The 15,011-nt window shown below is 38.5% G+C and overlaps 1 long non-coding RNA gene across 2 annotated transcripts; it reads left to right on the top strand.

The window, feature by feature from the left end:
- The first annotated feature begins 8,504 nt into the window (after positions 1-8,504).
- Positions 8,505-14,422, top strand: LOC136054927 (uncharacterized). Of its 2 annotated transcripts, XR_010622789.1 has the most exons (4): positions 8,505-8,573; positions 8,673-8,988; positions 13,111-13,213; positions 14,264-14,413. It is a non-coding gene; the product is annotated as an uncharacterized LOC136054927 (long non-coding RNA). The 2 variants fall into 2 exon arrangements; XR_010622788.1 differs by having other exon boundaries at positions 13,111-14,422.
- The last annotated feature ends 589 nt before the right edge of the window (positions 14,423-15,011 follow it).

Genomic DNA, 15,011 nt, shown 5'->3' on the forward strand with positions numbered 1-15,011 from the left:
TTGGACCTTCATTTAACATTCTGTCAGTTTCTGTGCTTATGATAAAGAACACTTGGTCTACAATTCTTTTTGTTGCTTGAAAATACAAGTGTTATGCAGAAGAGTAGGATGCTTTACGTTTTCCAAACTGTTTGTGGTTTAACATACATAAGATACAGGCATAACCATGAATCTTAGTGAATAGGTAGAACTGGTATGAATAGTACTGAGTCTGTAACCACCGTTCTGGGAAATAATGAAAAAATATGGAAGTATGACATGTTAAATAATGTGGAAGTTTTATAGCAGTGCTTAAGAAAATAAAATGATAAAGCATGAAAGAATCCCAGTGAATCAAATAACATTTCTGAATGATTATACGTTAAAAGGATGCATTGCTGCTGTATTTAGAGATTTCTTTAAAATTACCTTGAAAAGCTGTGCCCCAATTCTAAATTGAGTTTATTTCAGGACTGTGAATAAACCTTACCTTTAGGATTCTGGATTACTCTCCTAGATACGTAATTTATTAGGATATTTTGTATTTAAAAATAAATCTTGGAATAAGCCTTTTATTGCCCTTTAAGAATGGCTAGTGCTACCTACCAAGAAACTGTGGCCTTAAAAATTGTGCATGTAAACTAATATCCCTTTTTTGGGGGTAGTATTAAGCAGATGACTGGAAGTAAGTCAAAAGCACAGCCTTAAGCTCAGGAGCAAGCCATTGGCTTTTGTGCTCACCTGCTTATCTGCTGGTCAATGAGGCCCTCCTGTGCTGGACCCTGCAGTGACAGGTCGGCCTTTGCTCTGGAATCTTTTCTGTCCAATTGGCAATGAGGGCTTCTTGTCCTTTGCCTAGTCAGTCAGTCAGAAAAGTAATGTAAGATGAGGGAGCCTGTCACCCAAAAATGTTCTCAGATCCTCCAGCTGCTATTAGTTTAACATATTTATTAGCAGTTTGTGGACTTGTTTCTGTGAGCTTGTCCAGGTGTGTTCTTCCTCCACAGCAGTTAATGCATGCTAGTTGTCCTGTGTTCATGATTCCATGTCCATGTCATTACTTGCAAGAGAGTGAAATATCAGAACAGAGGCTGAAATGTGGAAGTCAATCAGACATTTCAAATGAGGCCAGGAGAGAGTCTTCTTGGTCTGGAGGCAGTCTTGGAAGTTATGGATTGTTAGGCTCTTCTTTAAACCATGCATGGTATTGGATAGAGATCTACAATGGGCAGATGGCAAAGTTACAGAACCACAGAATCACAGAGGTTGGAAAGGACCTCAAGAGATCACTAAGTCCAACTCCATGCTAAAGTAGGTTCCCTACAGCAGGTCACACAGGTACCCTCAGTAAGTTTGCAGATGACACCAAGTTGGGAGGATGTGTCAAACTGCCTGAGGGTAGGGAGGCCCTTCAGAGGGATTTGGATAGGCTGAATAGCTGGGCTGAGTTCAATGGGATGAGGTTCGATAAGGCCAAGTGCCGGGTCCTGCACTTTGGCCACAATAACCCCATGCAATGCTTGGGGCAGAATGGCTTGAAGAATGTAGAGAGGAAAAGGACCTGGGGGTGTTGTTGATGCTTGGCTTAATATGAGCCGGCAGCGTGCCCAGGTGGCCAAGAAGGCCCATGGCATCCTAGCCAATATTAGAAATAGTGTAGCCAGCAGGAGCAGGGAGGTGATCATCCCCCTGTACTCAGCTCTGCTGCGGCCGCACCTCGAGTACTGTGTTCATTTTTGGGCCCCTCACTACAAGAAAGACATTGAGGCCCTGGAGCGTGTTCAGAGAAGGGCAACAAAACTGGTGAGGGGTCTGGAGCACAAGTCTTACGAGGAGCAGCTGAGGGAGCTGGGATTGATAGTCTGGAGAAAAGGAGGCTCAGAGGAGACCTTATTGCACTCTACCACTTCCTGAAGGGGGGTTGTGGTGAGGAGGGGGTGGGCCTCTTCTCCCTGATAAATAATGACAGGATGAGAGGGAATGGCCACAAGTTGCGCCGGGGAAGATTTAGATTAGATTTGAGGAATTTTTTTTTCTCTGCAAGAGTGGTCAGGCACTGGAATGGCCTGCCTAGGGAGGTGGTTGAGGCACCATCCCTAGCGCTGTTCAAGAAGCGTTTAGATGAGGTGCTAAGGGATTTGATTTAGTAGTTCAGTGGGTAGGGATGGTGATAGGAGGATGGTTGGACTAGATGGTCTTGTAGGTCCTTTCCAACCTAATGTATCTATGAGCCTATGAACCTAGGTAGGCATCCAGATGGGTCTTGAGTATCTCCACCTCCCCTCCCCTCAATTTTTACACTGACCTGTAATCCCAACTGACAAAACCCCATTGGCCAAAGATAATGGTTTCCTCGTCCAGACAGGCTCCACATGGCAGAAGTTTACTTCTTTCTTATGCAAATAGATCTCTGGGAGCTAAGGCTAAAATGCTTAGTTTGAAGAGCAAAATTAAATTAAGCAATGGGGTAAATGTTAAAATGAAAAAAAAATCTATTGTGTAACAACAGAAATAATTTGTAAAGTATTAATTCTTCTTTATGTAAGCATCTTCTGCTACAGTCTAAATTAAATGCTGTGGATGATGATTATCTTGCATTGCACATACAGATCATTCAACCATTAGAGTGAAATCGTGTTAGTAATAATTAAAAGTATGTTCGCGCTTTTGTGCATGAATATACAGTTCTGGCCTGTGATTAAACTGTGTAGTGTTAGGACATGAATTTTGACTTTTTCCAGCAATCACTTATAAGTAAAATCTTGCCTCGAGAAGATGTATACCCACTTACTCATTACTTTGTGTAATGAACCAATTCTATAACCTTCTTGCCTGTGTATGAAAATAACCAAGTGTGATTGAAGGTTTTTTTTTATGCTATCTTTCATTTTCCAAGACTGGGTGAAATCTGTAGAAGCAGTGTGAGAGTCAAACTTGCTATGTGTATTACTTTTTGAAATTTCAAGAAAGGAACCTTGCTGGATGGCAATAATTTTCCTCAAAACAATGTCAGTAGGGTTGGTCAGGCAGTGGAAAAGGGTTTCAGAGATACAGCCAGCCAGGCTGGATGGAGCTTTGAGCAACCTGGCCTTGTGGGATGTGTTCCTGCCTATAGCAAGAGGGTTAGAACTAGATCTTAAAAATCTTTTCCAACCCAAACCATTCTATGATTCTATACTGTGGAAACTCCATCCTTTGTGATGCCTAAAATATGAACAGATGATGTCCTGAAACATCTGATTCAGCTCTAAAGCAATAGGTTGGACTAGGTGACCTCCAGATGTCTCTTCCAACCAAAATTGTCTCTTTTTTTAAGATTTCAAGACAACTTCGAGAAAATACAAGCCTACCACAGTAGAAATCAGAGGTCTGTAACAGAAAAAGCTGTGCCATTCATTAGTTTGCAGTGTTCCTAAGAGAAAAAATTCACAAGGGATCTTAGAAATGAGTTAGATAAAAGGGAACACAGCCCAGTGAATTATGCACCACTGCATGCCACAAGATCTAGCTGACTCCACCAAGTTGGTTTGAGTCTTGAGAAAATTACTATATTGTGCTGTACCAGAAAACTCAGGAATCAGGTTCCAATTTCTTTCTTCTTGTTGTTGCTGGGTTTTTTGTTTGTTTGTTTGTTTTTTGTTTTTTTTTTTAATTTGGTTATTGGCAAGAAATGTATGAGATGGGCGGTTTGTATTCAAATTCTCACCACCGACAGTAGCTCAGTCTAAGGAAGTCTGAGCCAGAGGGCAAAGTAATCATTTTTGGGAAAACACAAAGTAAAATGTTATGTTTCAGGAGATATACATTTGTTATTTACATCCATTTCTCCACCACTGATACCGTGTGTGGTGCAACTCAAAACTGTTCTGAAAATCAGAATGTAATCACCAACTTCAGTTAACACCAGATCATATTAGCAAGGAGATGGTGAGAATTGCAGATATGTGAGATCTTTATAATCTCCTTGCAAACATTCATGACTTTCCACTTCTTTTTTCAACCACCAGAAAAATATATATCTCTGCACTATTTTGTTTATGATCACTTCTCTTGAGTCCCTGCTGTTTGTGAAGTCATCCTCCTGAGAGAATACCACATAGAACTTTGTTTATAATAAACTGAGATGGAAATATTCAGCAATATGCAGAATCTCCCAAGGAGTGATCCTGGATGGAAACAGCTGCTGTCCCTCCCTAGGACAGAGTGAAGAATGGAACAAAACATGGACCTCTGTCCACTTCCTTATTTTGCTTAGGTTCTTTGTCAGCTCCTCTGTGTATCCCCATCTCCTAGCTGAGTGGTTCATGGACTGAAATTTTGGCCTTATTTGTTGAATTCTGTGGTATGACTTCTCTACCTCATCCATAAGTGCTGTTTTATTGCTGTGTTCAGAATTTTTCTGAAAAAACAGTAGTAGATAAACCTGTGCACACAGCATTTTGAATTTAGGGCTACCAGTTTGCAAAAATGTACAGACTGCCAATAATGCACAGAGCTTTGGTAATTATCATTTTAAAGAATCTATAATTAGCGTTCCTGAAGAAAAGCATATTTTTAATGGGAATCTGGGAGCCTAGATATTAGTTCCATAATAAAAATTAATCTGTTTAAAATCCTAGGAAGGAATAAAGATTACACATTGAATTACGGAAATTTTTATTTAATTTTTCAACAGTAATATATTTATTATTTTTTGAAGGTATTTATGTACTTAAATATATTTATGGTTCAAAACAATACAAGAATTATTTTAGGATTCAGCTCACCTGTTAGACTTGCAAAAAGTCAGGGCTTTATTACACTATTGATCTTTCTTAAAGAACTCTTTGATTGAGTTATATTTGAAAATCAATGTTATGATAACGCCTTGAATTCCTAAATCCGCAGATATGACACATCTGTTTGTTCAAATACACTGTAGTTGATCTCCAACAACAGATTCTTCCATGTAAGTTTATATCAGATCTGATAAACCAAAGGACAAGATTACGAGCAGGGCAGAAAGCTAGAAGTTTTGTAAAGTCAAAAAGAGCTGTTATTGTTGCAGTTTCCATGTAATGATAGCAGCTGCCCTCGTCCATGAAGAGATGAATCTACAGTGTGGCACAATGGTACCAATAGATTAAAACCTAAAAAACTCAGCGAAGGGCAGAAGTAATTATGCGGTTAAAGGAAAAGCTAAAATTTCTGTTCATTTAAGTTTATGGGGTGAAGTCTTTGCAAGAATGTCTTCCATTGTTGATGAGCATAATCTCACTGCTTCTCCTGGAATTTCACTCTTCAGTCATTCAAGGGAGGGCTCCATTGTTCTTCATGTATGGACCTTATCTTCTATAGCTGTATGTTTTGTGTGTGGAGTTGCCTTCTTACTTCTTCCCTTCCAGGCAATTTTTTTTGAGTTTCTTTTATACTGACATGTAGTAAAATGTAATCAACTGTCACGACACATCATAAATCCTGGCTCAGATTCCAGCACAATTAGTTCATTGAAATTACTAACGCCTACGTTCTGAATTAGATGATAAGCAGAATTAATGTGTCGTTACACCATGGCATCCTGGTCAAAATTACCTTCTTTACAGAGAAATCCAAGATAACTATCTATCTAATTAAATGTGCACCCGCTTGCTTAATACCTCTAAAACCAGCCACTTTCCTAGCATAATTGCTTAGCAATATTTAAGAATGCCCTGTATTATTGCCTGATGTGCATCTCTGGGAGACTTATAGTAGGAGGACAGCAAAATGAAAAAGCAAGCAGCTGTCCAGGCATGATAAGTAACAGTATATGATGCTAAGCACATTGCTTTCATTTTAAAAACTGTTTTCTACAAAATTAAAACAAAGCTCCAGAAATTAATGCTGAATATGTGGCGCTCCAAAGGAGGCACACCAGTATGAAAAGTTATTTTCTAGTTCTATGGAAAACTTTCTTTGACATGGGGAGAATGAGAGATGAACTGACAATTTGTTTTAACAATGTAGAGCATGTGAGGATTTTCATGAAGGCCAAACTGATCTTTTGATTGATGTGCTGTCTGGGCTACAGTAAATAAAAAGAAGTGAAAGTGGTGGGTGCTTTATTGGTGGCTATTTCTCCTGACAGGTTCTTAGCTGTCAGGTTTGATGCTTCAGTCCCACATGGGAGCTGAAGAATCACGGTAATACCCTGGAAATGAAAATCATGGAAGACGGGAGCTTGATGTTTGCTTGGGAAATACAGAAAGGAGGACACATGTTGTGCCTCCTACTTGCCTTAGACATTTGCTGCTTGTGTAGAACACAGGGACTGCAGCTGCAGAATGTCCTTGTATGGACACGTTAGCCACTTTCTGCTGGTGTGTGGCTGTCAAAGCGTGTGTCTGAGGTGGAGAAAGTACAGCAAGTGTAATTTAAGGAGTGCAGCTTTTGAGTATCATATTCAACGAGAGCTTCTGCTTTGCAAGTCTCAAGAAAGGTCACTGCTATCAGTATCTATTGTTTCAATTTACTGAAGTGTAGAAAATTGTATTTCTTTCCAAGTAAACTAATACACCCCTTTCTGTGTTCACTTTTCAAGTACAGATCTTATTACATTGACTGGTCTTGATTTGCAAGTAAAAACAAACAGGATTTTCACTCCTGAATTCAGGTTGTCACATTCAAGGCTGCCTTATGCTACATTACGTTTAATTGTATACTACAGTGAATTGTTTATCCAACTTTAGGCACTTTAGGCAGTAAATATTCCTTATAGACTGATAAATACTTCTTTTTTATGATGTGTATATATCTTTCCAAGATTTTCTGTGTCTGCCTTAAGTGACAGCAAAGCTTTGCTGATCATTTCTTTTGTCAGTTTGATCTGCTTCTTCCAATTTTCACTCACAATAGTCTCTATTAATATACTTGCAGATTATTTTCTCAGCAGGCTGATTCCTTTTTGTTCCTTTTCTGATGTAAAATATGTTGTGTTTTAACTATAAATAAGACAGTTATGCCTTGGTATTTTGTTAACCAGTTTGAGGTAGCCTCTGCAACGATTTTTTTTGTTTCTTTTTAATAGCACCATATATCAGAGGTCTAATCCTGTTCCCAGTGATTCTTTAATGCACGTTCAATGGAATGATAGTATAAACCCTAAGTCCTCAGTATTCATTCTGCTGCAATGTGTGATTTTTGTACAGTTCAAAATGCAACGTATTTTAGAATGCAGGTTAATTCATTCGCTATAGTTACTTAAGGCCTAAAAGGGGAGAAAGGAAAACAAAACCACCACATCCCACTACCCTCCACCCCACTTCCCCAAAATGCAAAAGAAAACAAAAGAAAAACACTCGGCTGCCTCAAAACGAGGGACCAAAGGTTAGTGATGCCAAGAAATCCGACATAGTAACTTGATGCACCAATGAAATATGTCAAGAAGGTATTCCCTTTATTACAGCGCTGGGTGCATGGGGGATCTCTCTACCAAACATGCACACCGAAGAGAGAAACGACTACACATTTAAAGGCATAACACATTAATATTCATCACATTCCAAAGATGGACAGAAATTCCAAAGTGAGTGACATCTCCGGTGGTCAGAGGATTAAAGCTAACAGTAAATTTCCAGATGTTAAGGGGATTACATTATGTCCCCAGCAAATCTGCCTCCTTATCTTCACAGACTTCCCCACTGAGTTGCAAACAGCAATTCCACTTATCTTCTCCGGATCATACATTGTGTTGTAAACAACCACCCTAGCTCTCTTCAGCAATACCTGTATTTCTATGGTCACTGAGTTTCTTCCTAAAGTTTCCTGTTTGCTCAAGCCATGATGCTTAGTTTAGATTCAATCCAATTCAGTTCCTCATTTCAGTAGGTAGTTGATTGCTGTAAAAAAGAATTATGGAAATAATAAAAGTAATCTCAGTGATTTCTGCTCTTTTTTTTTTGTTTGTTTGTTTTGGTTTTTTTGGTGGAGGTCTCCTTAAACAAAACACTATAGAAATAAATTTCAGCCTCTCAGACAGGCCACTGTTAGATAAGAGGCATGGATCTTTGGCAGGTGGGACACGAGGAAATCTTATTACCAAAAAGCATGGGTCATATTCAGTAAAGTGCAGCAGTTCTACTTCATTCCATGCTGTTAGACCACCTCTTTAAAGTAGCTACTGTTTGTAAATACGCGGCATAAAGCTCAGAATGCTTTTGGACATGAAGTCCTTCAAAATGTAGCAATAACTTCCAGTCTGAAGCTCAGTCCTCTGCTTCAGTGGTTGAACGGACTGACAAATTCCAGCTTCAAAGTAGGAACTTACTCGTGGAAAACTGATGTGGATGCAGGTACTTTATCAACAACAGCCTTGGAAAATACAGAAAAAAGAAAAGCTGTTGATGCTTTTCTCTGTTGCTAATATAAGCAAACCACCAGATCTTTGTGCCTGCCCTTTGTTAGTGAAGGACTTGTCCGTTTACATTAGGAGTGCTTTCATGTGTAAACATGTATCCTCCACACGCCTCTTCATCCTGATAAGGATAAGACCTGAGTACAAATCATTTAGTATAGTACATAGCAAGGGAGAACTGCAACAGCTACTGAGTTCTGATGGTCTGGATAACCAGGGTCTGGTGAGTGAGGTGCCTCAAGTGCGGATGGAACTAAAGACAGACAGAAGCTATAAATTATTTCTATTTTCATCTATTTCATTTTCATTTATTGTGTGGAAGGTCACTGCTAGTGACACTGAGAGTGACAGCGTCTGTCCTTGCACTCAGAAGCTGCAGTGGAGGCACATATGAATTGCTGTGGAAAATAAAAGCAGCAGGAGAACTCCGTGAACTGGCAACCAAATAGGAGAATGCAGTTTGTTCCTTGTGTTAAGGATGGCTGTGACCAGAAAGGGTTTGATGTTATCATCTTATCACATGACCAAACAGCAGTATAGAGTTCTTTAGTGCCTACTGAGTTAAGAAGTTATTGTAAAGATGAAAAATTATATGATACAAAGAGGATACAAGAGGAAGAGGATAGTCCAACAACAAGGTATAGGGTTTTCAAATCTTACTGTTTGAGTCTTTCTCATTCTTTTACTCTGTGATACAAAACATGATTTTTCACTTGCTTTTGAGAGGTGTTTAAGTCATAGAATATTCACACACCTCTGGCAGCTCAAGCTAAAGGCCCATGTATTTGCTACCCTCTCTTCAACAAGGGCAGATTGTAAGAGCAGACTGTAAGAGAAGAGTGTAAGAACTAGGGAGCCACATAGCAATGCTTCCTTAAAATCCTGGATTACCTCTTGGTAGATGCTTATGGCACTTCTGAACCAAAGATTCTCTGTTTAATGGACCTCAGTGGGTTTTCTTTCCTTTAATATGTAGAATATCTTTTTGAATTCTGTCCATTTATGACAGCTGCAGCATCTTGTGGTGTAGTTTTGTAGCCTCACGGAGCAGAATGTAAAGTCCTTTTTCCTGTCTGTGATTTAGAACTTTGTTTTATTGTAATGTCTCTTCTGGAAAGGAGAGCAAACATTTCTGTTGGTAATTTTTAAATTGGCTAGCTTATAAGCAGTTGGTCAGCTTTCTCTCCGGACTGAAAAATTTGTCAATTCAGCCATTCCTTGTATAAAAACTATTCCAACTGTTTGATCAGACAGTGTTTGCCCCTCAGTGTTTCTGATCCCATGACATACTTTTTCAGATAGTTGGTTGGGAACTGTGAGTGATAGCATGTGCCAATGTACTGCATTTGATGTGAGGTACAATGTTTTCTGTTTTCTTCTCAGTTACTTTTCTGATAACTCTAAGCATTCAATTTCCTTATATGACCTTTACATAGTACTATGCTCAAGTTTTCCTGGAACTCCATATTCTAACCCCATTATCTCAGTCAGCTCAAAACTAACCATTGTGTATGCAAATTTGGTAATAGGTTTCTTCGTCTCCACAATATGACTGTTATCTACTACAAATTTCATCTGCCATTTCTTCCTACAGCCACTTGATATTGCAAGGTTATGATACTTCCATTAATCAGCTTTATCCTACCAGCCAGTACATGTTAGTCTTATCAGCAAACTGTCACTCACTTTACTATTCATCCTCTTTTCCAAATATGCTCGAAGACATGAACATATTGTGCAGCTTGTGGTGACCTCCCACCATCCTCTCCTGCCTCCTGATTCTTATCTTCATGCTAGTTCTTTATGTATATGGAAATCTTCAGTGCCATGCACCTCCTATTCTGTGTAGTTTTGGGTAAAGAATTTGCTCTTTCACCAGTGTCTGTTTTTTTTTTTTTTATTAAGAACTTTTTTTTTCATTCCCCAACCCATTATCACATTTAGTTTATATGTAAGCATTGCATTAAAAGTAACTCAGGTATCCCTTTTCCTTCACGTGAACCTGTCTCCAGACACTTCTTTTACCTCTAGGAAAAAGTCTTCCAGACTGGATGATGTATTACTGTCAACCACAGTTTCAGTAGGAAAGATAAAGTGTGCAGGCCAAATGATGGACCCAGCTCCATGGAAGGTGTCTGTCCTAAGCAGGTGTTTTTGCAGTTAACAGTGGGATAACATCTGGCAGCACTGCACTCATAGAATACTTGCCCTTTTGGTACAGTTCACTTGATGACAAAATTCAAAAACTAGGATAAACGAGACCTGAGCTGTAAAAATAGGGATGTTTGAGATGAGTGTTCATTTTCTGTCTTCAGTGTCTTTTTTCCCTGATTTTATGGAATCCTGGAACAGGTCATATTGCTCTTCTCTGACATTAGACATCTCCAGATAACATAATTCTTCCGTGTAGATAACAGCTTTCTTGTGACAGTCTACGGTACAGATTCCCAGAACTGGATTGCACACCAAGAAATTGGACAGCAGTGAGCACATTGTGACAACAGTTCCATTGCAAGTCCATGTGTTTATATTTTAGTATGCAGAAGAGTTGGACTCTGGTCTTTGAATTATATTGAAATATTCTTCATTGGAATTGAACTTGTGGGTTTGTTAAGTGAGGACTGCATACAAACTTACCCATGCAATAAAACAATGTCTATAACCACCAGTGGCCACTGTTGTCAAGAATGCAGGGCTAGAATTTATGGTTGATTTGCCTTGGACAGACCCTGTTATAGAAGAAAGAGATGGAGGATGAAATCAACAACCAGAGCGTCCTTTGTGTTTCCTTGTGGGTGTTCTGAGATATGGCAAAGTAGTCACTGTGGTAGGCAACTCCACCATGTTCTTGTGATCTGTTGCGTAGGATTCAGCGCAGTTGACAGCACACTGAAATGTGGAAAGTTGTTATGGTTCTGAAGCAATGTAGGCAGTGATGGGAAAAGTCACATTACTGTTTATCACATGAACTTAGCTGCTCTGACAGAAATGGATTGTTCAGACAGCCATCACTGGAAGAGACTGGAAGGTATGTAACAGGGACAAAACTGTAAAACGGAACCATTCTCAGAAATTAAATTGAGCATATGTAGTTTCACAGAAAATGTATGAACCAAATGCTCACCTGGGTCTGGTAGTTCAGAAGTCAAAGACCAGTAGCTGGAGTGGCAAAAGAGTCCCCTGCCCTGGTCCACAGACTTCCAGTGAAGTGCCTGAAGCAATTTGGAATCACAGGTTATATTGGAGATGTACAACTATTTTCCCTGACGTTGCCCCAGGTTACTGTATGAGTTGCCTGTGAGTTCATGCAGGCAAATTCCTGACTTCTCTAAAGGCAAATTTTGCAGAGGAACTGATGCTGCAAGTTTATTTTCTGATAAACTTCAAGTGGTATGGAATGAGCTGAAAGGTATCTCATTTAGATTGATTTTTGTTAAGGGTAGCCAACTTAAAATGACCACAATATTCAAGGAAGAAATTAGCAGAGAAAATCCATAGCTTCACAGAGAATTATAGGAATGCATCTAGTGTGCTAAGAGTTTGCCACTAAGTATTTCTCCACTATCTTTGCTTTTCAAAAACAGTTATATAATGTTTCTATGGTCATTTACAGACAGAACTCTTTAAAACTTGTTTAGAAGGGAAGTTTTCTTCTTTGTTAATCATGCTCACTGGATTTTAAGCACTTAGCCTATGCTGCAATGTCTTCTCTCTGAATTTCTCTAGTTGTATATATTTTCATAACTGAGTCCTCTGCCCTCTGCTAAACTTACTTTTTTAAAGGCTCAGCAAGTTATAATAATGTTATGTTTTGATTCTAGATGCTTGCTGGCAAGAGATTTAGTTGAATTATTGTACTAATACTAGATTATTCTGTAACTTTCCTGCAAAGAGCAAAAGGTCAAGGCTTCAAAAAGGTTCTAATAAAACCAGAACTAAAAATCTGCAGAATTCAATACTGGGGAAGCAAAAAGGGAAGACAGCCAAAGAAACTGGAAATTCCATTATTGCACACTTTGATTATTTTATTACAGGTCTTACAGCACTTAGGACTTAATTCACCACGTCCTGGAATCCTGTGATTATCAGAACATAGTATATTTCAATTGAGAGTATTTAGAAACTTCATTCATGAGAAAAATAAAAATAAAATGATGGGAAAAAATACTTAAATAACACACCTGTACAATTTGAGAAACTAACAAGTCATTTTAGTATGTTGGAATGTATTGCTTTTCCAAAGAGAAACTGAAAAGCTTCACTGCTTTGTATTTTCAAGTATAGTTCAGAGTTGTTTTGACTTACGCTTTTTGCTGAAAATGGTAGTTTTCTTTCAGTCACTGTCAATGTTTTCTCTAATTGAAGGTTTATATTAATGCCACCATAAATAATGGAATTTCCAAGTGCTTAGATTCCTTCAAGTCAGAAAAATTATTCCTGCTAGTAGAAAGAACCCAGAATACTCAGGAATGAATTTACATGCCTGCTGGTAAAACAACAGTAACAACAACGGAACCAGGAGCAAATAAGAAGGACTCACGAGATCGTGTCCTAAGCATGAGTTTGGTTATCACCATCATGGATATGAGTTTAATTGTCAGCACTCTGGTAGCTTCCTACAGGAAGGCTATTGACAGTTTTTCCATGCTCCTTTTGCTCATCCTTTTCCATGTTTTTCCTACCTACTGCAATCTTAAAAGGAGGTTTTGACAGAAGATCCTCCCTGATTAAGAAATTATATGAGTGCCATTATTTTTTAGAATCCCCAGCGAAGAAGCTTCCTCCAAATGTGCATGGAAGAAATGTCAGAAAGACCAGTTAAAATATGTAGTCACATATGGGCAAATTATGTGTTTTGCTTTGGTGAATGCAAAATAGGAAGGAGGGCTTGTGCACCCCTTGTATGTAAACTACCACATGAAAGAAAGGAGGCCAACAAGTTCATTCACAATGTCTGGTTCGAACCTTGAGTTTTTAGTCATGACAGAAATGTTGTTTTACATAAAAATCTAAGTGCTTTGCTTGCCTCCTCCTGGGTTTCTCTAAACTCTCTCTGTGGTACATGGGATGATGTAGAAGGAAGGGCTAACCCCCACCCCACTACATAATAGGCTGATGGGATTATGGAGCAGAGGGGAGGCCAGCCTGAAAATCAGAGAAGGCCGATGGGCTAGAATTGAGGGATTACAGAGTAAAAGGTCAGTCTGAATGCACTCTGAGGGGTGGTTAAAAAAAGGAGCAGGAACAGAAACTCGAAATGGCAGCAGGGGGATCATAAACACTGTCTATTGAGCCTTTGAATGGGCCGAGAGGGTAATGTGTCTGCTGCTGCAAGGGGTAAAGGGAATAAAGACCCCTTTGTGCAAATGAAAAGAAGGGGCTGAAGGGAGCCTCATATTGCTGTTTCATTTCTCACTATTATGTTGTTAAAGCTGAGAAAGCTCACTGCCTTCAGAGCGAAACAACTGTCTCATGCAGATTTACCCTGATGAATGGTAACACGAACACATCCAGCTCTGAAAAGACAAGGGGCCACGCTTTTGCTTTTGAGTTGAGACTGTCAATGAGGCAGCAACTTGAAATAAAATGAGAAGAAAGCATGCATTAAGCTATTAATCAAACTGCAAAAAAGCTGGTGAGCCTGTAGTTTCTGTGTGCTACTCAGAAAGCAGAACATAGAGCAGAGAGAAAAAAATGATAGGGGTCTTCTTATGAAAAGATAGGCTGTGTTCCTGCAGTGCTTTGAATTTGGAAGATGGTAAGAGCTTTATATGAAAACTCGTTACCTGCTAAACATGCAACATTCTTTAAGCAAATGCATGCAGTACTTTGGAGCCAATGCAGTACCTAAAGCTGTAACGGTATAATGATATTTCAGTGTTTAATACATTTTCCTGTTATCTTCTTTGACAGATGAAGAAAAGAGGAGTGAAGAATGAAGTAATGTCTAATTCAGTATCTACTGCCAATATTTTTCCTATTTCTTTATTGTGAATGTCTCCACATAGCAAAATATCAACTTATCTTATACTTGAGTGCTTAAGGATTAATGTATATACTTGCTATAGTATATATACTATATATAATAAATTACTTTATATGCCACATTAACTTTTCTGTTGGTTAACTCTAGACAAACTTTACAGAGGACAAGGCTTTATTCTGCTGTACTGCTCAGGGGAAACAGAAATATGAATACAGGATATCACTTTAACAGCTCAGGAGAGAGACAACTAATGTTCTCTCAACATGTATCTCAGATTATTATGTAATATTTCAAACATATCATTTAAACCTCTACTTACAAGAAAAGAAAAGAATGTTGGAAGAACAGGGAACAAAAAAATACTACTGAAAATAACTTGAAAGACTCAAAAAACTGCAGAATTACCAGTGACAAAAGAAAAATGAATACATAATCACTAATAAAATGAAGAGAATTAGATAGTTGCTCTCATAAATAGAATTACTATACCTAATAATAAGAACAATTAGAAAAAAAATGGTTTGAAAGTTGTGAAGGGAAAAACATCATAGATTGCAGCACTGGTTCTAAAGAGGAAAAACTGGAATTAAAGTACACATTATTTATAGAATTACCACAATTTTGTAAACATATAAGTGTGCAAATTTCTTTTGTGCTGAATCAAGATTTATTAGC

Source organism: Cyrtonyx montezumae, unplaced genomic scaffold (genome assembly GCF_038088225.1).
Source record: "Cyrtonyx montezumae isolate F1298 unplaced genomic scaffold, pur_monq_1.0 scaffold_4, whole genome shotgun sequence".
In the NCBI taxonomy this organism is placed as follows: domain Eukaryota; kingdom Metazoa; phylum Chordata; class Aves; order Galliformes; family Odontophoridae; genus Cyrtonyx; species Cyrtonyx montezumae.